Genomic DNA, 10,983 nt, shown 5'->3' with positions numbered 1-10,983 from the left:
AATGTTCCTCCAGGCCTTCCTGTCCTCTACCATCCTCTGGCATCCATTTAAGGTCATGCCTTCTGCTTTGGGTGACTCCATCCAGTCACCTCATTCTCTGTCGTCCCCTTCTTCTTCTTTTGCCCTCAATCATTCCCAGCATGAGGCTCTTCTCCAGGGAGTCCTTCCTTCTCATCAGGTGGCCAAAGCATTTGAGTTTCCTCTTCAGGATCTGGCCTTCTAAAGAGCAGTCAGGGTTGATCTCCTCTAGGACCGGTTGGATCGCCTTGCAGTCCAAGGAACTCAATGCAGGGGTCTTCTCCAACACCAGAGTTCAAAGGGTTCCATTCTTTGGTGTTCAGCCTTCCTTATGGTCCAACTTTCACAGCCATCCATTGCAACTGAGAAAACCATAGCCTTGACTATACACACTTTTGTTGGCAGGGTGATGTCTCTACTTTTTAATATGCTGTCTAGATTTGCCATACAACTTACTTGTGTTAAATGGAAGTGCCAAACTGATTAAAGAAGCCTCACTTACAGTTGGACACATTACACAAACATTTCTCTGGGGTTCTGAAGTTATCATGCTCAATAATTTGATAAGCATATGAAATTTAATAAAGTCTAATTAACCCATGTAACATAAAATGGTCCACAAGTCCTATTTGTATATTTCATGTTGATAAACAGGGGAATGTTATGTCCTAATGCTCCAGCACTTAGCTGTGGTGAGTGCTAAATGTTGCTTTTAATTAAACAATAAAAAATGTAACATCCTTTATTGTATTGTTATAAATTTTGATGAGGTGCAACAATTTGATTCCTTTAAAAATTAATTGCCTAGGAGTATGTTTAAGTAATATTGATTATTCTCGGCGCCTCGTGTTGATCAGCGATACTTAACTTGGCATTTAAAATATCTTTTTTCCATTATACATTTGTGATTCAAGAATAAAAGCAGGGTACAAAACAAATAGGCACTTGAATTCTAATAGCAATATGCAATAAATGTCAGGCGACTGGAAATTATAGTTGCAATTTCATCAGAGTACATTTTGTTCCCCTATTATGCCTGCATGAATTTTGCTGCTGGCAAAATCTATTACAGATAACAGTTAAGAACCTTTCTAATCTACACAGATAGGCACAAGAAAGGAGTGGGGGGGAGAATGGAAAAAAAAAAGAATGCCAGAAAACTAAATATTAGCAAATGTAATGTGGCAGAGGGGGAAAGTGACACTTGTCAGAAATCATGGGGCTGAATTTCTGAGTGCAAATGGTAATTTCTTTAGGATCACTGCTGCAAAAGAGACGTTTTGGGCATGGTTGACCTTGTAAAGGGTACCTGGCTGATAACAAGGACGCCTGGCATTATACTACCTGTTTGTGCATTCTATTAAAAGAGATATTTATTTATCTCCTCGTCCGTGACATCGTTATTTCCCTTGTTTAATGATTTCTACCTGGGATAGCAATTACATGCAGAGTTTGGCTCAAAGAAGCAGCAGTCTTGGCTGCGAATCCAACCACTTCTTAACTGGCTCTCCTTGACTGACATTGTCTAAAGCAGTGATGGGTAACCTTTGGGTCGTTGTGTGCCAAAAGCCTGCCCGTGTGTGGCAGCGCACATGTGCATGCCCCAGTGGTGGGTTCTGGATCCCGTTCCAACCGGGATGCCCGCGTCCGCACGCGTCTTAGTGCCTCCACGACGCTCCAGCTGCTCAGACTTAAAAGACTGGTAAGGAGCTCGGTGGTTGGGTGGGCCCTCCAGAGCACCGTACCAGAATGGTATCCGGTGCTCCGGGCAGGCTCCGGTATGCCCGTACCGGGGCGTACTGCCTGCAACCCACCACTGGCATGCCCGCACCCAAAATGCAGAGCCGAGGTGGTGCAGTGGTTAGGGTGCAGTACTGCAGGCCACTTCAGCTGACTGTTATCTGCAGTTCGGCGGTTCAAATCTCACCGGCTCAAGGTTGACTCAGCCTTCCATCCTTCCGAGGTGGGTGAAATGAGGACCCAGACTGTGGGGGCGATATGCTGACTCTGTAAACCGCTAAGAGAGGGCTGAAAGCCCTATGAAGCGGTATATAAGTCTAACTGCTATTGCTATTGCTAATGCAATGCGCGTGACACCCCCTGCCCCCACCCTCTGCAAATGCATGCACAACCCCCCCATTCTCCACCCACATACATACGGCCCCACCCGCAGCCCCTTTTGGGGCCTAGCAGACATCCCTGAAGCCTTCTGGGACCAAAAATGGGGTGTCAGGGGGAGGTGCACCGCAGTGGTGAGTTTCTACTGGTTCGGCCCAGTAGTAGTTTGTCTGGGTCGCTGGAACTGGCATTAACCCAGGCCTGCCATGCCCCTGAGCCGGTTCTCTGGGCGGTGCCATAGGCACCACCATCTTGTGTTTTTTTTGCTTCTGCGCATGCACAGAGCCATATTTATTGCAGATGGAGGGAGGTGTTGCTGGGGACAAGGTGTTTGATTTATGGCTGTTGTGTGTGTTTGTTTCGTGTGCTTCCTGCTTGACTTTGTGCTTTGGAGACTTTGAACTTCTTTTGCCACCTGAGCTCTTGTGGGTGTATTACAGTTTGGCCTGGTGGATTTAAGTTTGTTTGAGGAACTTATTTGTTGGAGTAACTTTCCATTGGTTTATGGCAGTAGTAGTCAACCTGGTCCCTACCGCCCACTAGCGGGCGTTCCAGTTTTCATGGTGGGCGGTAGGGGTTTGCTGTAACTCTGCTTTATAAATTTTATAAAGTAAAGTTACTTCCCTACTTTATAAACCACCATTACTGTGGAGCCGGTGGGCGATTAGAAAATTTTACTACTAACAGAGATACAAAAGTGGGCGGTAGGTATAAAAAGGCTGACTACCCCTGGTTTATGGACTATTGGCCATCACCTTGTGGACTAACCTTGGCCTGATTGTGGCTGGATTTATTTGGGACAGTTCTGAGGTGGGGTGAAGGGGAAAGTTCGGAGAACATTAATAAACTCTCTAAACCAGAGGATGGGAGGGAGGGTGAGAAGGAAGGGAAGGAGTGGATCGGGAGAGAGGAGTGGTAGAGGGGGAGGGGAAGTAGGGTAGAGGGGGATGATGGAGGGAAGATAGAAAGTTGGAGGGGGGCGGAAGAAAGAGGTGTATGGAGAGTGGAAGAGGTGTATTGGGTTTCTATTTTGGGGGGTATTGTTGACAAGAGGAATTGCTGTGATTATTGTTTAATGTTGTATGGCCCCGGCTACGCACAGTATATATGTGAGTGTATGAAAATGAAAAAAATGGAAAATAAAAACCTTCACTAAAAAAAATAAAAAAAAAATAAACTCTCTAAACCACGCTTACATGTATGTGTGAGTGAATGGGGCAGGAGGGGCACACTTAGTGGGGCAAAAGTCATTGTCTTCTGCTGAGTATCCGGTTCCACCACAAATCCGCGGTAGACTAAAGCACGCTCGACGAAAGCGCGTACGTGACGTCATCACAGCGCGACGAAAACGGCACGCTGTGAGCGGTAAATTTAAAATTAACGCGAAAACCTTACCCTAACCCCCCAAACCTAACCCTAAACCTAACCCTAAGCCTAACCCTTAACCTAACCCTAAACCTAACCCTAAACCTAACCCTTAACCTAACGCTAAACCTAACGCTAACCCTTAACCTAACCCTTAACCTAACCCTAACCCTTAACCTAACCCTAACCCTAACCCTTACCTTTATGTGAATTGGCTTGCTTTAATTTTATTTTAATTTTAATTTATTTTTAATTTTATTTGTCGCGCTGCTGATGACGTCACGTACGCGCTTTGATCGGGCGCGCTTTAGTGGACCGCGGTTTTGACGGGTCACGGAGTATCCTGTACGAAGCAAGAAGCTTTCTTCTCAAATGACAACCAACGTTACATCTCACCAGTTACTCGTTCTCGGAACGAAGAAATGTTCCTTGCCTTCCTCCTACTCGCAGATGAAATAAATAAGGGGGAGGGGGGGAAATAAACCAAGAAAAATGATCAAGAGATACAGAGAAAGCACGTGATGATGTTGCTTCAAGACGAGCCCAACTCTATCTCAGTTTTCCAGGACGGATGGTTCAGAAGTAGTACAGACTGCTCTGTTCACAAATTCCAGAAGAGGACAAAGCGTTCAGTAAGCATTATCTCATTTCTAACCTTGAAATAAACTCGTGAGATTGGATATACAAACTGTATATACTGTGATTGGACAGAAAGATTGATAATGTATTAAGTAGGCTAATTGTCAATAGTTGTGACTAGCTGTATATAATGCAAATGTATAGTCACTCCGACTTCGTGGTACTGCATTGTTTTAAATGTAAAAATAATAAAAATATATTGGGGGGGAAAAAAGAGACATCCCTGCCATTGGAATTTCCCAGATGAGGAAGAGCTGAGCGTAAGCCAACCGGTGCCAAGATGCTGAAGCACTAAAACAACTCCTAGTGCACTCTTAAATATAAAGCAAGGCGATAAATATTTACTAAAAGAATTCTAAAGGAGCGCAAGAAGAAGGTTAAAGAACCTCTTGGCAGAGAAGAAACCACGAGAAATGGTTCTGGGCATTTCTGAAGCGATTCAGCCTCTTGGATGGAGAATAGCCGCAGAGATTAATAAGAACTGCAAACTCTTGCCAAGCAGTTAAGGTTCTCGAATAAACAGATTTGTGTAGGCAGGATCCATTCGCAACCCCAACAGCATTGTTTCCCCCCCCCTTCCTCCCCTGAAGAAGTCAGGGCGAAGGCAACGAAGCCCTTTGATGGAAGCAGCAATAAAGCTGACAGTTTTATTTAGAAAACCGAACCTTATAAAAGCTCCCACCACATTTGGGCTGAAACGGCAATCGCGGTTCCCCCGACGCCTGGATTAAAAACGTGAGAAGTTCCGAGAAATGGCCCAATTCATTCATCAAAAAGCACCAACAGAAACAGAGAGAAAACAGCGGGGGGAAAAAAAGAACATGTACATTTACTCTTAAAGTGCAGCACTGCAGGCTACTTCTGCTGACAGTTAGCTGCAGTTCGGTGGTTCAAATCTCACCGGCTCAAGGTTGACTCAGCCTTCCATCCTTCCGAGGTGGGTAAAATGAGGACCCAGATTGTTGTTGGGGGCGATATGCTGCCTCTGTAAAATGCTTAGAGAGGGCTGAAAGCCCTATGAAGCGGTATATAAGTGTAACTGCTATTGCTACTCTTGTTATTATTATTATTATTGAATTTAATTGCCACCCATGTCGCCGTGCGTTGACTCTGTTTCCATTTGAGCCCTTCTTTTACGTCAAGTTAACCTTGGCGTGTTCTCCTGTGAGTCTTATTTTTGTTCTTTCCATCCCCCCTTGGACAGAAGGGATGCTGTGGCTCAGTGGCTAAGATGTTGAGTTTGTCGATCAGAAAGGCCAGCAGTTTGGCGGTTCGAATCCCTAGCGCCGCGTAACAGAGTGAGCTCCGTTACTTATCCACGCTTCCGCCAATCTAGCAGTTCGAAAGCACGTAAAAAATGCAAGTGGAAAAATAGGAACCAACTTTGGTGGGAAGGTAACAGCGTTCCGTGCGCCTTCGATGTTTAGTCATGCTGACCACATGACCACGGAGACGTCTTCGGACAGCGCCTCAGCTCCTCGGCTTTGAAACGGAGATGAGCACTGCCCCCTAGAGTCAGGAACAACTAGCACATCTGTGCGAGGGGAACCATTACCTCTACTTTTACATTATTGTTGTTATTTCCTTTTCTAAGGCTGCTCACTTACTAACAAACTCTGGGTGGCTGTATTTATTTACAGTACACACACGTGTGTGTGTGTGTGTGTGTGTTTGTTTGTTTGTTTGTATCACTAACACATCTTCTTATCACTGCAATTCAGCCTTGCATTAAGCAAGTACAGCTCTCCAAAGGCCAGCGGTCTGACAGACTTCAAGGTGTTGATATACTGATAGTCTTTCTAATTTCACTGGTCATCATTAATTCATATCTGAAAGCAAACCGAATGTCACAACATTACTGATACAAATTTATTGCCTTTTTAGCATTAATGAAGATGCCACAGCAACAGAAAGTGATTTAGGTGGGGTTTCATTCAGGAAAATTGGGACAGTGAAAATTGGGGGGGGGGGGGGCAATTCAACTACAAATGGTTCTTGACTTATGAGCACAATTGAGTTCTGCTGCTAAGTGAGGCAGTACCTAAGTGACTTTTGTTCCACCGTACGACCTTTCTTGCCACAGTCGCTAAGTGAATCACTGCAGTTCTTAAGTCAGTAACACTGTTCTAGCTTCCTCGTTGATTTTGCTTGTCAGAAGGTTGCAAAAAAAAAAAAGAGTATGTGATTCTGGGACACTGCAGGGGTAGATTAGCAATAGCAATAGCAGTTAGACTTATATACCGCTTCATAGGGCTTTCAGCCCTCTCTAAGCGGTTTACAGAGTCAGCATATTGCCCCCAACAACAATCCGGGTCCTCGGATTGGGAAGAAGAAATGGGAAGAAGAAAAGATAGATTGGGAAGAAGAAATGGGACTAATTATTGCGCTGCATCCAGTTTTGGTCACCACAATATAAAAGGGAGATTGAGACCCTGGAAAGACTGCAGAGAAGCTCAATTTAAGAAGATTAAGGGACTGGAGGCTAAAGCAGGTGAAGAACGGTTGTCAAAATTGGATATGTCTCGTCTAGTGTAAGGGCTGCAGTGGCTCAGTGGCTAAGACGCTGAGCTTGTCGGTCAGAAAGGTCGGCAGTTCGGCGGTTCGAATCCCTAGCGCCGCCTAACGGAGTGAGCTCCCGTGACTTGTCCCAGCTTCTGCCAACCTAGCAGTTCGAAAGCGTGTAAAAAGTACAAGTAGAAAAATGGAGACCACCTTTCATGGGAAGCTCATCTCTCTTTCAAAGCCAAAGAGCCAAAGACATCTCCGTGGTCATGTGGCCCGGATGATTCAACACCAAAGGCGCACGGAACACGTTGTTATCTTCCCACCAAAGGTGGTTCCTATTTTTTTTCTACTTACATTTTTAAGCTGCTTTCAAACTGCTAAGTTGGCAGAAGCTGGGACGGAGCTCACTCCGTTACGCGGCGCTAGGGATTCGAACCGCCGAACTGCCGACCTTTCGGATCGACAAGCTCGGTGTCTTAGCTACTGAGCCACCGTGCCCCTTTTGAAAGCTGATTGAGTCTTTCTAAATATTCATTGCCCTGTTAGCGTGTACCCGGGGAGGCCAAATGTTGTATATCATATCACAGAAATCACGCAGGCCATTATTTCTATTTACCGGCATCTCTTTTCAGTCCTGTACTCTGCAATTCCAACTGGGTAGTGATCTAATTGGATGGGGATTGAAGGAGGGGGGTGAAGAGGATAGAGTCATGCTCATTCTTTAATGCTGTCGTTTAGCTTATTCTCTCTGCAAGATGCTGCATTTCCATCACATTTGCCTGGTGAGATCTCACAGGTTTTCTTCCCCCCTCCCTCTCCCGACGGTTGCTAGGACAACAGCATCCATATGTGTACCAAAGCTGGTGCCAGCTGCTTCCATTAGCCTTCAGAAACTCTTCGTGAAATAATCAATAGAGAACGTATTGAATATGTTGGGTTTTTAAATTACCTCTACTGCGGTGGAAGGCCATTTTATTTGCAGTCTGTGTTTGTGATCCAGGACAAGTTGGTTATTGATTCTGATTTCGGTTCCCTGGTATCAAACTCGGGCCTTAAGTTGGTGTGCCTCTGGAAGTCAAGCTTCACTTTTGGAGAAGAAAAGGAAGAAAAAAATGCAACTTGATTTAATCAAGGAGGAGTGCTTTTTTTTGGGGGGGAAAGGTGATGTCAAATGAAGAATTCACAAATAGATAGAATAACAGTGTTGGAAGGGACCTTGGAGGTCTTCTAGTCCCACCCCCTGCTTAGGCAGGAAACCCTATACCAACTGGTGGTCCGTGATAAAATTTTGGTGGTCCGCAGAAAAAAATATTTCCATTTTTTTATATTGCACCAAATAGTATTTATCCTTTTGAAAAAATCATATTGGTGGTCTGCGAGATTTAAAAGTATGAATTTAGTGGTCCCTGAGGTCCGAAAGGTTGGTAACCCCTGCCCTATACCATTTCAGATAAATGGTTGTCCAATCTCTTCTTAAAAACTTCCAGTGTGGGAGCATTCACAACTTCTGGAGAAAAGTCGTCCCACTGATTAATTGTTCTCACTGTCAGGAAATTTCTCCTTATTTCTAGATTGCTTCTCTCCTTGATTAGTTTCCATCCGTCGCTTGGGATGGCACTGGCAGAGGATTGCAGGAGGCCGAGAGCCCATTTTTGCTTAAAAAAAAAGGGGGGGGGCACAACCGGCATTCCCGACATGAGTGACGTTGAGCTGGCCATGCCCCCCCTGCCCCCCCAAACACAACCCTCAATTAAATCGAGTTTGACACTCCTGGTCTACGTCTTAACAGAGTTGGAAACATATGGCAAAATAAAATAATTAGATGAATAAATACCTCCATAGTCATGAATGGTCTCCATAAAAAAAAAATCCATTTTCATAGCATATAATCACATGTATACTATTACATAGTCAATATCATGTTGTATTATTAAGTAATTACATCAATTCATAACCCCGTTATTGGCTCTTCTGCTCTCCATACACCATATTTATTCCTTATCCAACACTTTCTTCCCCCTCTCTCCTCCCCCTCTCTACCTCCTTTCTTCCCTCCATCATCCTTTTCTACTCTACTTCCCCTTCCTTTCTCCTTCTCCTCTCTTCCCTTACCACTCCTCCTTATACACCTCATCTACTCCCCCCTCACCCTCTCTCCTGTCCCTCTCCTCCTATCTTTCTTCTCTCCTCTGCTTCCCACTCTTCCTCTCATTCACTTGGTGTATTTCAGCTTCTGAGCAAACTCCATTTTGTATTGATGGTATTTATAATTCCATTTCAATATACATAAAAAAGAAAAAAAATAGCAGTATACATATACAATCATATGACCTTAAAACCCAACACCCCTCCTCCAGCCTAGTATACTCCCCTCCCTCCCACCCTCCTCCCAACCCCCCAACCTTCCCCCCCCCCGACTTCCCAGAACCACTACAAGGTATAAATCTTTAACAAGAACAGTTTAAAATATACTTAAAGAGAAAGTAGAAAATTAATAACGTCTTTAAATTGAGCGTAGCTCCTCCTTGTTAGGTTAACTATAAACAATTTGTATATCATTTCTGATCTTGATCACGAATGGTCAACAGAGGGGGGAGAATGGCCGGGGGAATCTATCTGCTACTACATTCTGTTCTAATGCAGCTACCAAAAAAACCAGCAATTACTTTGTGAGATGGTTAGGGCCTAGCAGCCCTAATCTCGGTTAGCTCTGTTGATGTTTCTCGGTTACCTACAAACGACAGCGAGGCCTATGTTGCCAAGAAATAATTTAGGTTGTTAAGGTTGGCATCAACGCGCCATTCTGCCAACGATAACTCTACAATGCTTTCATTCTTACGATTTGGCAGAGACTGCGGAAGTCTTGTTTTCTCTGCAACCATCTCGCGGCTCACAAATGAAAAGATTGCTTTGAGGGAGAATAGCTATCATTACGGAGTTCCACAGGGTAGCACAGCCTACCCATTCTTGGCTCCTGTGCCACTGTTTGTATCTGCAAAACCGTGTTCCCCCGTGCTCCACCGTGAGGTGCTCCACAGGGTCTTTCCTGACAGTGAGAAGAACTCGAGGTTCGAGGTTCATTTTATTTATATGCCGCCCTATTCCTGGCGGGACTCAGGGCGGCGCACAAACCCAGGGGGAGGGGAAGGGAAACACAAAAACTACGATAAAAAATACAGGGAATTTAAAACAACCAACAGCCACATGATTCGAGAGGGGAAGGGAATTCATCGACCCCAGGCCTGCCGACACAGCCAGGTTTTAACGGCTTTTCGGAAGGCCTGGAGAGAGGTGAGGGTCCGAATCTCTGCGGGGAGCTCGTTCCAAATGGCCGGAGTCACCACAGAGAAGGCCCTCCCCCGGGTAGTAGCCAGATGACATTGGCTAGTAGACGGAACCCAGAGGAGGCCTAATCTGTGTGATCTAATGGGTCTTTGGGAGGTAATTGGCAGCAGGTGGCCTCTCAAGTACCCAGGTCCAATACCATGAAGGGCTTTATAAGTGACGACTAGCACCTTGAAGCGTATCCGGAGACCAATCGGTAACCAGTGCAGCTCGTGGAGGATAGGTGTAATGTGGGTGTAGCGAGGTGCACCCACAATCGCTCGTGCGGCTGCATTCTGGACGAGCTGGAGTCTCAGAATGCTCTTCAAGGGCTGCCCCTAATCAATGGAACGACTTGCCTCCGGAACATGTGGGGGTTCCAAGTTGTGGAGGTTTTGAAGAAGAGATTGGACAGCCATTTGTCTGAAACGGTATAAGGGAGGGATGGCAAACCTTTTCGACCAATGATCAGATGGTCGGCGCACATGTGCAGGCTGGTTTTCGGCACTGCTGTGCACGTGAAGGGATCGCACTCCAGAGAAGTTGAACTTCCGGGCTACAGTCACCGACAATCAGCTTGCCGGCGTGCATGCACGCACCCGTTTTGGGCACTGCTGCATGCGTGAACAGCAGCTGATCATCACATGTGCATGCACACCAGAAACCCGGAAGACAAACAGGCAAGGCCACATGTGCCAGGAGACATGACTTCATGTGCTACTTTGGGCACGTGTGCTGTAGGTTCGCCATCACAGGTTTAAAGTTTGCTGCTTAAACAGGGAGTTAGACAAGAGGTCTTCCAAGGCCCTGTCCAACTCTGTTATTCTGCTATCATGCCCTACTCGCTGTCTGTTACTATTCAACTGCTTGTATATGCAAACCACGTTTCTCTATGCAGAGGTAAATATTCCATGAAGTATTGCACAGAAAACCATGCTGGCTCAGTTTGCAAATCCTACCGTGGTTAAAATGTGGTTGGGGAGGATTGGGTTAATATTTCTTGTGAATGCAACC

This window comes from Thamnophis elegans, chromosome 14, assembly GCF_009769535.1.
Source record: "Thamnophis elegans isolate rThaEle1 chromosome 14, rThaEle1.pri, whole genome shotgun sequence".
Taxonomy (NCBI): domain Eukaryota; kingdom Metazoa; phylum Chordata; class Lepidosauria; order Squamata; family Colubridae; genus Thamnophis; species Thamnophis elegans.
This window is presented reverse-complemented; position numbering follows the sequence as displayed.